At 41.0% G+C, this 17,316-nt stretch overlaps 1 protein-coding gene across 3 annotated transcripts in view; it reads left to right on the plus strand.

Moving 5' to 3' along the window:
* Nucleotides 1–3,278: 3,278 nt before the first annotated feature.
* The window catches only part of MPP7 (MAGUK p55 scaffold protein 7), a 148,280-nt gene continuing 134,242 nt past the window's right edge, over nt 3,279–17,316 (plus strand). For all 3 annotated transcript variants that reach the window (XM_077173624.1, XM_077173633.1, XM_054646655.2), the window contains exons 1-2: nt 3,279–3,396; nt 7,788–7,864. The gene's annotated coding sequence lies outside the window, so the exon portion shown is untranslated. The remainder of the gene's footprint in view (nt 3,397–7,787; nt 7,865–17,316) is intronic.

Below are 17,316 nucleotides of genomic sequence, written 5' to 3' on the forward strand. Positions count from 1 at the left end.
CTGGGAACAGAGTGGGAGACACCTGAGATGGCTCTGTTAAATTATGCAAGAATCTCAGCTATGCACAGCAAAAGTGTCAGTGTCAGGAGGTGAATAACACCAAAGCAGTTTCTAAACACACACAACTAAACATATTTGAAGTAGGAATTCTCAAATTGTCCCACAGGGCTGGCCACACTTTGAAGAGAAACTGGCTCCGTTTCACTTCCCATTAATGATCATATAATATCTTTGTGCCAAACACAGCAATTGCCTGCATGGAAAAATAATTTTAGGAAAGTATTTAATATGTTTTTAACTGCCTTGTAAAAACAACTTAGCAACTGAAAAGAGCGATGCCAACACCTTGTGATGGGCTAAATCTTTAGAGGAAACTAGGAAGATTCTGTGGGTGGAATGTGTACAGTGATATGCAGACATGGTACCACCTGAGATGTCTTTCTACTGTTGCATCCCCCTGAGAAAGATGTAGGATGCTGCCTTTGCAGATTTCCAAACATGTCAGCAAGACAGAAGAAAATACCCCAGACATATCAGTCATGTCTAAAGTGTGTCTCAACAGCTTCTGAAGTGCCTTATTTCTTCCTGCCATTTTTCACCAGAAAAACCTCTGGGAGGAAATGAAAAGGAGCAGGTCATCCAACCTGCTTAAATTTACCTCCCTGACCATCTTTTTCTAGTCTGGCTGGTAGACTTTCAGACTTGGACTGATTTAATGATTTTGAGATGCTTAGTTCTTAACCAAAGTCATGTAGAAAAATGTTCTTTGAAGATGGCTTGGAAAAGCCCCTGAGTTTGGAAAAAGCACTGATCTGTGGAAAGTTCTTCCTTGTCTCCTTAGTTTCATCACGTTTGCTAAGTGTTCAGCTTACAGGAGCTGCTTTGCTTTGGATTTGTGGAGAAAACGCCCTTTTTCAAAACCAATAGAAGGCTCAACTCACTCTTGCCAAACCCTACAATAGGAAAGGAAGGATAATACATGGATGGGCACAATGGCAATTCATCTTTCTGACTGGAAGTTGTGTTTTGGAGTTCTGTTGCTTAGTATCTGTCAGCACTTTCATCCTGGGGAATTTAAATTTCTCCAACAACAGCCTGACTGCAAGTAAAAGTTTGCATATAAAGTATCAGAACTCAGAACTATTTATTTTTTAATTAATTTTCCAAATAGAGGTAAGTCTTAAGATATGAAAAAGTTCTTGAGTGCTACTCAGCATAACAAGAAGGAAATCATTAGCTTTGCATTTGTTTAATCTTGTGAAACATTTGTTTAAAAGGACAGGGAGATTAATATCTAAAGTGTGATCTCAAAACCCACAAAAAATATGTATTCATCCAGGAACTGAGCTACATTTGATGTGTCTTAGCTTTTCTAGGCACTGTAATTACTCTACTGGCTTTGAGAATAACTTATTCAAAAACTAACCATGTATGTTCAACAGGTTTCCTTTCAGGAATGCTTCAGCTGCTGATGGATCACAAAAGGAAGGACCATATCCTGTCTTTGAAGATATGGATAAAAGGGAAGTAATTGTTAATGATTTGCTCATCTAAACAAAAAATGACTGACAACATAATGAAATCCTGTAATCGTGTAGTGTGTCAAATACTGCAATTTTAAACTGAATAGGAACAAATGTCAAAGGAAGCTGAATGAGAGTAGTTGCATTATACACTACAGAACCATATGTCTAGTAATAAAAGACATGAGAGGAAGCTGTAAGAATCTACTCTTCTGGAACTGCTTACGTATTGCAATGAATTTTTGGCACAATTAAGCACTTCATTCAAAATGCTGATTGAAGACAATGCTGAAAGGCCTCTCTCAGTGCAGGAGAATTACAGCTGTCCAAAACTACCTGTAATGACATATTTTGAAGAGATTAGCCAGGAACTAGTATCAGTACAGCATGCTGTAGACTAGGGAGCACTTCTGCAGGCCGGCAGTCCAGTGCACTGAAAGCTGAGTTGCGTGGATGTTGGACAGCACTGCTGAAGCAAACATACCTATTTATAATACCAGTGTATTCCTTTGCTTGGAAAAGACTGAAAGAATCCTCAGCATGTTTTATATGAAAAGCAAACCTATTAAGAGTAGATTCACCAAAAGAGTAAAGTCTTGTTCTTTCATACACAAGTAGGACTGTAGCCTCTTCTTGTGGGGCAGCCACCCAGCTTGCCAGCTCCCAAGCCCCATCCATCTCTCAGCCGCATACCGGTAGCCTTTAATTGCGCAGCTCCTTGCCCCGGCTCCCTCCTGGAGCACCGCGGTGTCCCCGGCCAGGCAGCACCGCGGGTCCCGCGTCTGGGCTGGGAGCACAGCAGAGGCACACGGACCCAGCCGGAGGGATCGTGTCTGCCTCAACACTGGAGGCTTCAGAGTGAAACAAAACAGGAGGAAACAAAACCCAGCAGGAGAAGCAAACTGAAGTATTGTTTTCCCACCGTACCTTTTAAGGATATTTTCAATAAGCATTGGAGGAACATCGTCGCGTTATCACAAAATATTTGGATCACAGTGAAAGAACGTGGTTCACTGCTAGCATGTGCATTAAACAGAAGGCACGGGGCTGACAAATGAATTAATTTGCTTTGTCACTAGTCCTTTCCGGGCTTGGACAAGCAGCTGCTGCAGATCACTGCTGTTCCCCTGTGCACAGCCCTGACCGATGCTTTCCAACCTGTGCTTGCAAGGTCTGAGGGCTCTGCTGCTAAAAAGGTCTAAACAAGATGCGAGTTCATATATCCAGCAAAGAATTTCAGCAGATTTTTAGAGAGGAAAATATGTGCATGCAAAGGTGTTCTAACTCAAAGACTTGAAATACATTGGCATAATAAATAAACAAAAATTGGAAGAAGCTTAGCAGCACAAATGGTAACTGCGTGAAGAGCTTCGCATTCGCTTTCGGGCAGAGCCGTAATGAATTTTTGGCGGCCCCGCCGTGAGGGGGCTCATCCCTCCGGGGGTTCATCCGTGAGGGGGTTCATCCCTCAGGGCGTTCATCCGTGAGGGTGCTCATCCCTCAGGGGGTTCATCCCTCAGGGCGTTCATCTGTGAGGGGGGTTCATCCCTGGGGGGGCTCCCGGCGCGGGACCCGCGGCCCAGCCCCGCCACACGGCGTCACGCGCCCTCCGCGGGCGGGACCCCGCCTCCGCCGCGGGCCAATGGCGGCCCTGCCCCGCGCAGCCCCTCCCGCCGCCAGCCAATGGCGCGCGGGCCCTGAGAGCGGGCGGGCCGTGGGCGCGCGGCCGTTGGGCTCCTCAGGCCCCGCCCCGGTGGGCGGCGCACGGCGCGCCCGGCCCGGCCCAGCGCGGCGGCGGCGATGCGGAGCCGGGGCGAGCGGAGCCGCGGGTAGACGGACCTGAGCCACATTCGCGCATTGGGCCCTGCCGCAGGTACGAGCCGCAGCCCCGCGGAGGTTCGCGAGCTGGCGAGGGTCGCGGCGGGGAGCTCCGAGGCGCTCGCGGCGCGCCCGGGGGTTTTTCCGCGGGAGGAGTCGGCGGGCGAGCGAGGGGATGCGGCAGGTGCCGGGCTGTGGCCGCTCGGTCCCGGGGGCGCGGGGAGGCGCCGGTTCCGAGATGGCCGCCGCCGCCTCCCCGGGGAGCCCCCCTGGAGCCGCTGCCCTGCCCGCGGGGCTCCCCGGGGCGGGCGGCTCCGTGCGGCAGCGCCGGCTCCCCGAGCCCCCCCGCGGGCAGCGCCGGAGCGGGCGGGGGAGCTCCCGGTGGATCTAATCACGGCGAGTGCTCCGGCTTTTAAAACCTGCCGGGCTGCCGGGATTCGTTACGCAGAGCTCGCTCTGGCAAGTAATGGATGTGACTGAGCCATTAAGGGACACCGGGCTGCGCAGCTGGGCTCTGGAGACCTATCAACTTCAATTTATGGGGTATCGGGAACAGGAGGCGTTTTTATGAATTGGCTGGTAATAACTTAATTCACCTGTGAGGCCAGCTCCTGTTAATGCCTACGTTTAATCTGCGTGGAGCAATAAATAACTATTAATTTGGCGTGTTGCATGTGGAGAAGGTAGATGATATTTGAGGAAAGAGCTGGGAAGAGCAGTAGGTGCCTTGCATGTTACTTGTGTGCTTTCCCTTCTGAATTCCTAGCTTCGTTTTATTTTACCTGTGTTTTTAACAACATGCCTTTCTATGCTTCCAGAGCTTCTTAACTGATTTCATTTCTTAATCAGCCTGCCATATCTTTGCTTTTTATTTCCTCTGAGTAAACTGTAGAATAACTTCAGTGGCAATAGCTTTCAGTGATCCTAGAACCGGTAAGGTTGGGAGAGAGCTTTAAGATCAAGTCCAACCGTGAACGCATCAACACTATCACTGTAACCCCTAAAGCACTAAACCATATCACCCAGCGCCAGAATTCTTCCCTTTGAGTAAGACTAAACAGTCTGGACAGTGGTGATCAACATCATTAGACCTCATGGCTATCTATGGTAGCTGAATTCAGAATTTGTTTTTTACAGTTAGGTTTTTTGGATGAGGTCTGGAGTTCTTATTTTAAGTTGACTTAGATCAGGAGCCTTTTAATAAGGCATGTTGTTTTGTACGTGATCATTTTAAAATATAGTAATTAAAATTTTGGTATAAAGTATTCTCATCCATCAGGTCTCTTTTATGCAGGGATGTTATATCTTGGCCATTTTTATAGAAATACCTTACATAATTTACTACTAGGTTATTCACTTACTAAAAGTATTCTTTGTCCTTAATTGATGTGGATGATCAAATATATAATCTCACTTAGAATTAACATTTAGGATTTTGCTAGATGTCCCTGTTTGGATTAAGATTTTTTGCGTTCAGGGTGTGTGACTGCATGTGGCTTCTAAAAGCTGTCTTAAAGCAACAGTTAATTTAGGGTTTGTGATTTAATCATGCAGAGCTAGGAAATGAGTGAATGAGAGTCATCAGTTTCAACTGTGCCAGTTTATTCATCTTTGTGAAAAGGAATAAAGTAGTAACCTAAATGCTGAGGACTTGATTGAAATTATTTCAGACATTGACTAGGTTTGGACTTTATTGTGAATGTGTTTATATTTACATGTGTACACTTAAAAGGAGATGGGAAATCCCAGAGCTGCAGATTGCTGTCAGCTAACAAAGTACATCAAGGAATGGCAGCTGTATGTTTGCTCTGTTCTTGTTTTCTATGCACCCACTAGCAGTACTTATTAGAAACAGGCTACTGTGTCAGATGGACCTTGAACCTGAGTTAGTATTGTGTTTTTGTGTTTGTAATAAAATGTTTTCTGTGTAGTAGCATGTAGTTAGGAAGCTAAATTTTAAATTAGGCAGGTGTCAGAGCTGTGAGTTTTTAAGAGTACAGTGTAAAAGTCAATACCAGGTACAGAAAAAGCAGGCTAAGGAATGTGCTATTACTTTGGAAGTTTATTTGCATTTTTGTTAACATCCCAACACCTGGTAGGAAATGGTCCCAAGTATGTTTTCTAAGTGGCAACTTCCAGTCCTTTCCCGAGTGCCTTGCAGGAGTACTGTGCTTCTCACGAAGCTGATGTTAAATCTGCTGCAACTCCCATCTTAGGATGTTGCAATGTTGCCTTTCACTGAAACTCCAGCCTTAGTTCTGCTTTCCTGCACGGAATCTTCCCATTCTGTGTGGCAAGCACCTGGGCCACCCATGAGTCTGTCATTTAATTCTAGCATGTGGAAGGGAGCAGAATGGATCTATAAAACTCATTCAGTAGTGTCTTCCCTCCAAACTAGTTCTTCTTTTTTAAATTTTACTGTGGAACTTGCTATGATAATGAGTAGAAGCAGGAAAAAAATCCAGTCTTGCTGCTAGCAAAGTGTCTGTTAGTTGCCTTGTAGAGAATGTTTTGGAAAGTTGTTGCAGTGAGTTAAGCAAGTTTGACCATCTAGAACTGCATGAATTATGTGTAGGAGTGATGAAAGCTTCCCACATAGCTGTGCTAATGCAGTTTAATCCCAGGCTATGGTGTGTGTATTCTTCCTGACCTCATCTCCTGCTTTGCTGCTGGTTCTTTGTTAAAGAAAAGATGGAGTATATTAAATTGTGTCTTCCTAATTTTAGTCTTAGAAGTATAATATTAAACCTGAATTTATTTATACCTGCTTTCAGTGGATTGTGGACATTTCTATCACAAGTGATATCATATACTTATCTAATACAGTACCTTGCCCTGTATTACAGAAATAGACAGAGTGCAAACATTACTTAATACACTTCAAATAACTTACACTGCAGTATCCTTAAAAGCCCTTGACAGCTCAGACCACTAGCTCTGTCCCATGTCATGTTGGCCATATGGCAGCTCTGAGAACAGCTCTGATGCCATGTTTTTGTATTTTACTGAATTGTTTTTGAACATTACCATGAGTTCTTGGACAAATGAGTTTTCAAAGACAGAAGTAGATGATAGGTACATTGACATGCTCTTTTTTTTAGCTGGCACTCTTGCATTTAGGGGAAACCCATCAGATATAAAAAATAAGGCATATCTGAATATGCACAGAGTGTTGATGTTCTTGGATATCTGCTTTCCTTATGCTTAACTGCCCAAGAACACAACTTGAATTTTCCCCCCACCTTAGTAGGCTAACAGATTCCATGTGTTCTTAAGCAGTAACATTAAGCAGACTAGTTTTTGAGGTTAAGGATTTTGTCCTGAAAATGTTTTATCATTCTACATTATGAATCATGACTAGAATCAATCTTATCTCACAGTTGTAAGCTCTGAAGAAAAGATGAGCTGCTAATATAAAAGGGTTTTCAGTCTATTTAATCTCTTGGAATCACATCTTGCTACAGTGGCCAACGTCTTTATTTTATTTTTTTTGTCAGTGACGTAATAAGCCTGTAGCAAAAAGCTCATGGAGTGAACTCATGGTTTCTATCCTCAGTGACATCAGTATTTAAAGATAATAGCTGAATCAGTCTATAAACTGTAACTGCAAACTATATTAAAGAGGAGTTATATTATATGTAATATAAATTGGAGAGATGAACTGTATTGTAGTTTGCAGTGTGCAGAGGAGATGGTGACCCATGAAGATGGAAGGAACAGGCCTGCCTTGATCCTGTTTTGACTGTCAGGTGCTTGCCATACACGCCCCAGGGCTGCCCCTACGTGTATGGTTGCTGCTCCAATTCTGTACTTATTGCCAAGGGGAGACCTGGGGTGTTCTCGGTGTGTAGGAGCAGTAGGCAGTGCAAAATGGACATTTGCTCAGTGTTGGTGTGCACAGCCAGTTATGGGCTAAAGCTTATTGCTAACTCTCAAAGCAGAGTAATTAGCTATCATGAAGCAAAGAAATGAGCATCTTTACTACAGGCAAGAAGTCACAGGTACTTAAGAGCTTTTTGAAGTGGACATATTCAGTGCAGTGGTAGAAGGCTTACACCTAAAATTTTGTATCAGAATTTGCATGTTTTTAATGTATAAGATGGGATTATATATCTGAAGTCTTCCAGATCTTTATATGTTACATAAAACTTATGTGTACTCATTTAAAATAATTATTTTGCTTAATTCTAATGTTAAGATCAATTTATCTCGGACAAGTGTGGAGGCAGAATAAATACGCAATTTGGAATCCTCTCTCCCCCCAGCTAAAATAAGTCTTTTGACTTCTCTTGTTTCTGCAGAGTTTCATATAGAATCAGATATTTGGAAGTTAACTAATTTAAATTTATTCTCTGAACAATTAGAAGGAAAAAAAGTGCAAATATGTAATATGTCCAATGCTGACTAGAATGTCATATTACTGTTACCCTTTCTCTTTTCTTTCAGATTCCATAGACTCTCAGCTTGGCAATCTGAAAAATGCATTATCTTATGCTGCTGTTGAAGTGAAAACAGTTATCCAGGTAGGACTCCCTTGTAATGACTCTTGCTCCTTATTTTCTGATACTGAATTAGGCTGTTGCTTGTTTTCTGCTGTCCTAAGCAATAAACAGATATTTGTAGGTCAGTATGAAAGACCAAGAATAATTTCATATCATGTTTGTATTAATAAATAAAGTTGTGAAAGTGTTGTACCATTATGTGGTGTAAGTATTGTGTGTTGTCTAATTGTGTACTGCTTTATTGTCTTGTAAAGACAGCCTCTTTTTTTGAGTCAAGAATGACTAAAATTTCTTATGTTATTTCACGTATGATAGGAGAAGTTTTGAAAAAATAGGGAAGTATTGCAAATACAGCCAACAGTTAGTAAGGACTGACTTTGAAACATGTTGCATCATAAATTGTGTAGCAAGTTTAGGCGTAGAGTAAAACTGCATCAGAGCTACTAATTGTGTCTCAGTATTTGAGAACACACACATCCATGTATTAAAAGATCATAGTAAACCTTTATTGCTTTCATAATGTATTGTTTAGTGGATTGAGCTTGGTTTAGCCAATCTGTTGAAGCTGTTCTGAGAGGAACAAAGTAGTTTCAGATACGAAGTGCAGAGCTGCTGTTTCACAGACAATATGCCATGAATGCTATCTAAAGAAACAGACTTGACATTGCTAATTATACATGAGAGTGAAGTATATTTATTTCACACATCGATGTGACCGAATCAGAAGCTTCAACTGGCATATGGGGAGGGTTTTTTGTGGTTTTAAAAAACACCTTACAAGTTCAGCTGATAAAAAGCTTTGCTTATTTATCACGGTCCAGGAGAGTTGGAAAAAAAGAACTAAATCTGGTCTAATTCTGTATATAAAGAAACAGTCCTAAACTTCTTCAGAGATTTGACAGATATAGTAATGAAGATTTTCAGTGCCTGAACAGATACTGTGATAGACGTTTTCAGTGAATAGCTGTTCATGAGCAGTTAATTATCTCATTGTAATCTGGGTCATTTGGGAAGCTGTGAACACAGTTAACTTCTGTGTTAGGATTGCATTGTAACTGAAATGTGCATGTGGAAGGGGGAATGCCAGAGCTGCATCATCTTGAAACTAGCAAGGCTGGAGAAGTGACCAAAACCAACCTCTCCCTGAAGAGCTTGCTGCCTAGTTAAGGTGAATGAAGGCTAAAGCTTAACGAAGCTGTGAAATCGCTACTCTAATCATATCTGAAAATCCTTGCTCCTCCCTTAATGCTTTCCCTCCTACCAGCCCAAGGCAGTTAGTGCTGCTCCCACCAGGACAAACAGCAGCCCTTTGTTTGCTGTCTTGCCTGGGGCACACCCTGTCCTCACACTGCTGCTGCTCTCTTGCCATCTGGGAGTCCCAGAGACCCTGAAAGGAGCCTTTTGCTGCCTGGTCTCCAAGGTTAACTGATTCAGCAAATCTGTGTTGCCTCCAGTACACATCAAGCTAACCTGTAACTTCAGTCCCAGCATTTAATTTCTGTGGGGATGGGAACATCCAGTACCACAGCTTGTAGGCTTCTTACTCAAAGGTTGGTTACTTCTCTAAGGATCCAAATCTGTGACTTTAAAACATCAAAATTATACATACTAGAAACTTTGTCTTGGTATTGAAATGGCACTACAAGTACTACAGCCCAAGAAGTCTGAAAGGGCTTGAGCTGCAGTGCGTGACTCTCTGCTTCGAAAGCTTGTCGAGTGTTTGAAATGTGATACAGACAGTGACTTGGACCACCTTCCAGCTGCCTCCACCAGTCTGAGCAAGGGTATCAAAATGGCAAGCAAACCTCAGAGGATAGAACTGTGAATGGCATGCTTTGAGCCAAGTGCTGAAGGGTGCCTTTGGTCCCTCATCTGACTGCTGTGAGAGTCATGTGTCTGTGCCGTGGGACCTGGCGAGACACCCTGGGTGCTTCCCAGGGAAGACTGGCTGTCTTCAAGCAATCTTGATGGTTAAAATGGAGAGCAAAAATCATGTGCAGCAGCTGAGTACTGAGGCCAGACAGATCAGTTGTCCAGCAAACACATTCTTGTATTGAGTGTAGAAAGGACAGATGTTTTCCTTTGTTTAGAATCACGGCTGTAACTTGCAAATATAGATGATTGAATGCTGTTGTAGTCTTCATCTGTTTAGATATGCTGAAAGATGCTGCTTCTAGTGGATGGTGGGCATGATGTCAGCCAGACTGAGGGAGAAAATGTCACTGGAAGTAGCAGCTTTCTGGACTGCAGCAGGAGAGGAGAATGTCCTCCTGAGCAGTTAGATGTGCTAAGTTTTGTTTGAGTGCCACAAAGGGAAGGATTCTCAAGGCAGTTACTGGAGAAGGGAAGTTAAAAGGGACAAGTGACTTACTGGGAGTCAAATGACCAGATTAGCAACTGGAGAAAAGCTAAAAACTTCATTGTGCCAGCTGTGGAGGCTTTTGCTTCCCAGAAGCTATGGAAACTTTTCTGGCACTATGTACTGTATTAAACATTATCTTAACTCCTGATTTCTTGACATATGCATTTATTACTTAATGATGATGAAGATTCCCTTTCATTAGGGCCTTTTATTAAACTTGGTCACATTGATACATTAACACTATTAAATACCTTCCTTTACAAAGGAAAAAAAGGTTGAGATGGGAACAGAAGGGTGTTAGAAACCAATACTGGAATTTGTCTGAAAAGAAGACTCTTCAGCTGACATGGCTGTGGAAGAAGATGTTAAATATTTTAGATACAGAAAGATAATCTAGCAGAGCTGTAAAACGTACTTTCTTGTGGATACCTGATTTAAAGAGTTATGAGGAGGCATTAATATGACAAATATTTGGATTTTGAGAAAAAAACAAGCCCACACATTTCACACAGCACAGGAGTCTTAGGTAATACCTATTAGGAAAGGTTTGCAAACTGAGTAACCTTTTCTCACAGAAGAAACTTGCTGATCTGCTAATTATATTTAATAAGTCATAGAACACCAAGGGAATGTAAGAAAGTTTGCCAAATGCTCTTTTTCTTTTAATATTTAGAGAAGAATTGGCTAGGGTGTGTGTGTGACCCAAATCAGTTCTGGTTGGTTTTTATCACCTTAACTGACTGTAAAAAAGTACAGAGAAACATAACCAACATGTGTCAGATGAAGATGGGTCATCAGTAACTCTATCCCCAGTGGCTCCCTTCTGGGTCAGCAAAGCAGAGGTGGTGTTAGTTTTTTCTTTTGGTCTGGAACTAAAGCATCCTGTAGGAAGATAGGTTTAGGTAAATACTGAGTTTAACTGCTCTGTGAATGGAGGCAGACAGCAATTGTATCACAATGTTTAATTCTTTTAGCTTTTTTGTGTAGGTGGACATGTAATTGGTGATGGCTGTTGAGTAAATGTCATTTCATTAATGTTGAATTTGTATTTTACTCCTCAGACTTTCAGTTTTACCACACTATTTAATGAATTACACATAGCTGTCTTGACTTCCTATGGGTGATAGCAATTACACCTGAAAGAAAACAAGAGGAATTCTGGTTTCTTTATCCAAGGACTGAGCTCACCATTTTAAGTGCTGCTGACTTACATCAGGGAGTTAAATGTCCTACCTTATTAAATCACTTAGTCTGTCTTCTTTAAAGCTTTCATTTAGCTTTGATACAGTATTAATATTTAAAATGTATGTATCAGTTCAACAGACACATGCATTACTTATCAAAACACTGCAGCTTATTAAAACTAACCTGCTGTCATCACAGGTGAAAAGTGTTGAGTGACATGTAGTGCCAGGAGGTGTGTTGTACATTTTCACAAGGTGCTCAGTTGGGATGGTGGGTACTTCAGGAAGAAAAAACGAAAGTGGATGCCTTATCCCTGGTGGTGTTCAAGGCTGGGTCAGATGAGGTCTTAAATAACCTCATCTAGTGGGAGGGAATCCCTGCACACAGCAGTGGAGTTGGAAATAGGTGATCTCTTAGGTCTCTTCCAACCAAAACCATTCTGTGATTCTGTGAAAAAATCACCTTGGTAATATGAATGGAGTATCTCCAGATTGCTGACATGAAACATGCATGCACATTAATATGGTCTAGCACTAACAGACCATAGTAACAGGGAAGTATTAAGTAATTGGACCTTCTGTTCAGTGTGTTTGTATGAACAGTTTCTACTGTGTCAGAGCAGCTGCGATTAAATTGAGATTTCTTACTTTTGCCCATATTGTAAAGATATGAGTAATACATTTAGTTATCCTCAGTTGTCTAAAAGCAAATCTCATCTTGTGTGTGATACTTATGGTTAGGTATTTGTTTAGTTGCTAATTTGCAGCTCATAAGGTCACTCAGCAGTGGGATAAAAATAAGAGTGTGTCTTTCTTCCAGTGCCTGCACAGGCGTGGTTGGAGTTGCTGCTGTCTGTCTGCAGGATTCCAGCATGCTTCTGTTGCTCCTGGCTCCCAGGCTACAAGGACAGTGTCCTCACTACAGAGGCCAGACAGCTTCATCCCTGTCCTAGCACTGGGGTGCTGCTCACTCACTGGCAGGTCAAATTCAAAGCTGATTTCCCTTATTTTTAGGTGTGCATTGACAGTGAGCAAAGGGCTAAACCTTCCCTCTGTGCCTTCCAGTTAGTGTGGGCCTTACATGTGCTGGCCATCACACACGAATGAAAAGCATATCATCACCTTCTTCCTCTCTCAACAGGGCTAGATTTTGATTCTGCTTTAACAACTGTTAATGTCTCCCTACTATTGTTCCTTACATCATCTCCTGAATAGTGGAAATTAAGAGAATGTATCTCTTCCTCTGTATATATTTTGCTGCCTTTAGAAAGAAATAGATCTGTAGTTCTTGGAACGCTTTTAGAGGCATTAAATAATATATAGTTCTGAATTTGTAAGTAATAATATGACCTCTTCTTCTTGAAAACTCATTCTTGAGTAGTATGCCAAGATGTTATCTCCCCACCTGAATGCTTGACTAGAGATATGAGATTTGATATGGGTGTGTGTGACAGCCTGCCTTCCCAATGGAGAAGTAAGGACATGCCACAGCCTGGCTGAAAGCCTAATGTCTAATTACCTTGTGCTTAATCTTGTGATGTTTTTTACTATGTTATAATAGGAAAGGTAGCCCCAAATCCAGTGTTTACGTGTTGCAGATCGACTCACAAATCTAGAAACTAGAAGTTACAAATACATGGGAAATGACATATTTTCTCTTCTTTGTTGTTAGATAATCTTTTTTTTGGGGGGGGGGGGGGGGTTGGATGTTTCTATGCATAAACTCTTCCTCAAATGCACATCTACTTACAAGAAATTCTTTCATGATGTATGTATTTAAGTACAATACGGTCCTCACTGCAAGAAGACTGAATGTGTGTGGGTATATGTGTGCATCTGCAGCTGTTACCAAGGGAAACAATTGACCTTGAGTTTCAGATGATTGTTGCATCAAACCTCTCTCCCTAATGAGTCTTCCCCACCTTCCTCGTCAGTGAAACCTTTCTCAGGCCAGGCAAAAAAGCAGAGAGTGATGAGGTGCAGAAAGGAAAATGTCAGATGCTTGTCATTCTTTTAGCAGAATCAGCACATTTCAGGAGAATTTTTTTCTGAACTTATGCTGGAAGGGAACAGAGAAGTAGTCCTGGAAATAGTAAAGCTAAAGGAAAAGCTCAGCTAATCCACTGGATCATACAGGAATCTTGTAACAAAGGATGAATGGTAAAAACTTTAAATAAAAGCCTTTTTCTAAAGGGTCAAGGGATGAGCTGTTTGGATCACCAGGTATGGAACTGGCTTCAGCCCTGACGTGAATTGGTCCCACAGCCTAGGTCAGTGGTTCCCAATCAGTAAGTTGCATTGTCATGGGGCACAGTGTTTGTTCTGTTTCCTTGTCTTTGTTAGACAATGCTGAAGAGAGAACAAACAGTATTGTCAGGCTGGCTTGGACTTCTCTTTGTAGTAGTTCCTTAAGTGGTGCTGAGATGTTTCTTCCAAGTGGGCTGTGTTCTGGCAGTCAGTGTGAGGCAGATTTCTTTCTCTGTTGCTGATGTCTTATCAGAGAGTTCTTGATCTATTTTCATGGGGGTCTTTGGCTTATGACTTGGCATGGGATTTAACAGCTCCCAGAATTACCTATGTAGTTTTATAAACTTGGAATTAAATATAAATGAAGAAAGAAGAACCTTGCCAATAAAAACTGCAAGTTTTTGTGACTATCAACCTGAGGCCTAACATAAAAAACTATTCCTGAGATCCCCTAGTCATATTCCCAAGATAGTATTTCAGAAAGTATTATTTCAAAATAATATACTAAAAAATAGCTGTCCTACTTGGGACACAGCATTCCTTTACTGTCATTGCAGTGACATAGCAAAATAGTTCAGGCTGCCTGTAAACTGACCAGGGGTGAGTGTAGGAGAGTAATCAGAATATCTGAGAGGGAATTCTGTAAATTGTTTGTGGGTGCAGTTTGGAAGAAGCAGAAGACACAGAGCAAGAGTATTTTGAAATGGGTGCAGTTCTTGGCATCTGCATATTTTCTGAATGCTCTAAGTTAGTTTTGTATAGACAGCTTTTCCTTTTGTGTGCTTACAGTGTTTCTTAAGAGTTCAGTTTCCTTTTTTAATGCTTATCTTAAGGGAAAGACCTTTTGTGATACAAAATATTCTCAGTAACTTTATTCACTTTAAAGGCAAGCTTCTGCAAAAATGAATTATACTTCAAGTAATTTGTGTACTTACAATTTTGTAATATTTAGAGAAATTAAAACCAGTTCAAGTAGATTTCATCTTCTAGTTTATTTACTTTTGTGTCAGACTGCTGAATGTCAAAATTTGTCAGAGGCTCTATATATGATATTGTTATAGTTTTGTATTTTGCCATCTAACACTATGGTAAAATAATCAAAATGATCTACAAACAGTTAACTGCAATTTATCTTAGCAGTATCCAATATATCCCTTTCTATATGTGATGGAGAGAAATGCAGCTAAAGTTGAGATGAGTATTCCCACTTTGTGGTACAAGGGAGATCAGGTGGTAGATTATGAGGAGGCTGTATAGAGGCCAAGAAGCAGAAATCTCTTTGGTAGTTCCAGATGAAAAATGATCAAAGACTTGATGTGGAGTTGCAATAAGGATGTGAAAGTGGTCATTTGAGCTTGGCATGTGCTGCTAAGGACCAGCTTGCTGAGGTTAGTAGGGTAGGTCAAGTAAAATGTGTCTGTTTATTCTCAGCAGGGCTAATTGGAAGTCTTTGGTGGTATCTTGGCAGCACACCTTTTTTCAAACCTGTCTGAATTATGCAGTCATATGCCTAGAATATACTGTGAATCAGATCTGTAAGTTCTCATAGTGAATTAAGAGTGTATGCTGTTTGGATGACAGGGTTAAAAAGCACTGATATTCTGTTGTAAACAGATGAACTAAAATAGAAGGAAAATGCTGTAGTGTGATATAAACAAACTGAAAATGGACTCTAATGCTGTCTTACAGCTAGCATGCTCTGTGCTTTGCTAAGAGAATAAAGCTAAGTAAAATACAGATTGAGATTAATTTACTGAAACTGTATGGCTCAGACACAAGTTTTATTATTGCTCTGAAAAACTTTCCATGGGTTTAACCACAATGGTTTTGTAAGGAATAGGGATATATCTCTGGATGGAAAGCAAGTTGAAAGGCTGGTATGCCTGAAAGACTGTCTGCTCTTTCAAGTTATAAATGTTAGTCTAATAGAATGTGTTATTTCTGTGCCTGTTCATGTCTAACCAATTGCTTTACACCTTCATGATTGCTGTAGTTTTTCTGTTTAAGGAGGGCAAAAATTTGAAACTTTGAACAGCAAAGCCGTTTCTGGCTCCTCCTGATGAAGATAGTAAGGGTTGTAGCAAATCAAGGGCCCATTGAGCATACTAGATGTCATATTGTTTGGGGTAAGATGATCTGCTGTGTGTGTGCAGAATGCTTGGGGTGCAGATCATTGGAGTGCCTGGTTGCATGGAGACAAATAACCTGAGCTCTTTCAGATTTGTGAGTACTGCATGAGAGGTGTTCATTCTGCAGAGGTAGCATGAAATCATGAGAAATGAGGTTATGGGTCTAAGATATTTATGAAAATATACTCTGTGAAGTTTATTCTTGGCAAAATTTGTCCTGCTCTGATATTAATATCTGGCTTTGCTTTCTGTGGTGTAATTATTCTGGGGTATTGCCTGACAGATGGTTATATCTTAGGGTTGTATCAGAATGATGTTATTTGCTTGACAGGTATTGTTATCTTAGGAACGTGGGACAAGAAAGGACCTGCCTATTCATCAAGTTTATTTTCATGCTCTTGTAGGCTTTATGTCATACAGACATAGCCATATGGAGCGCTGTCTTAAAAGCAGCTGAGCCTTTTCCCCTCACTGTTTTAATTAGAAGCCTCTTCCAGTGCTAAATTCCTCAACATTATGTAGCTGCTTAGATTGTTCAACCTAAATTTATTCATCATCAGTTGGTAACAATCTTGTGCCAAGATTGTCCTTTTATTTTAAGTAGGTTTTTCTTACTATTTTACAATTATTTCAGTGTTTTTATACACAGCCCTTGCTTTTCTGCTCAGCTTTATGTTTGTTAGGCTAAGGCCAAGTCCTTGCAGCCTCCCTCAGTTCTGTTGAAAGTAGAGCAAAATGAAGGAATGGGTAGTTGGAGACTTTTCAGCTTTCACGTAGCAGGTTTTTCCAGTTCTCTGAGAAGGGCGTGTCTTATTCTTTGTACTCTTGTTGATAAAAGGAGTGAATGGTAGCTTCCTTGTTATTGCATTGCACCAACAGAAACAGATAGAAAATTTTGTATTTTAAACTCTCTGAAAATTGTCTTCAAGTAGCAAGATTGTTCAAACAGTAGGGACTTGTGGTATATCCTCTCATTTAGGAATAGAGACAATCCTATCAAAGGGTGTTGAAAGGCAGGCAAATGTTTGGTTGCTTCAAGTGCATGAGTTGCATTTTGTGTTTTTTGTGTTTTTCCTTAGGCTGTTAAATGTTCAGATCAGTATTCTGTGGCTGATCTCTGCACAAATTCTTTGTGCATTTTTAATGACTTACTGCTAAAATATGTGATCAAAGATAAATCAGACCGATTACAAAGGAATCAAAAACTGGAATTATATTTAAATATTTTTCTGGCTAATATTTATAGACATGTGCTACTTGTAAGGCTCTCAGTAAATCAGTGTTCTCTCCAGACATTTATATTCGAAATATATTAATGGAAGATGTAAAAGGCAGATACACTTTTCAGAATTTTGCAACAAAATTTTAAGAAAAAAAATTTTAAAAGGGCTTCAGTAGGAATACCTGACCTAATTTCTTCCTATTTAAAATCCTAAAGGCTGTTGTCTTGGAAAAAATAAAGCAAATACTGTTTAAAATGCAGTGGAAGGTTTTATGTCCCAGGTTTTGACAAAGAACATAAGCTTTGTAATGTTCAACACTGCAGCTCAT

The sequence above is a fragment of the Agelaius phoeniceus genome, chromosome 1 (assembly GCF_051311805.1).
Source record: "Agelaius phoeniceus isolate bAgePho1 chromosome 1, bAgePho1.hap1, whole genome shotgun sequence".
In the NCBI taxonomy this organism is placed as follows: domain Eukaryota; kingdom Metazoa; phylum Chordata; class Aves; order Passeriformes; family Icteridae; genus Agelaius; species Agelaius phoeniceus.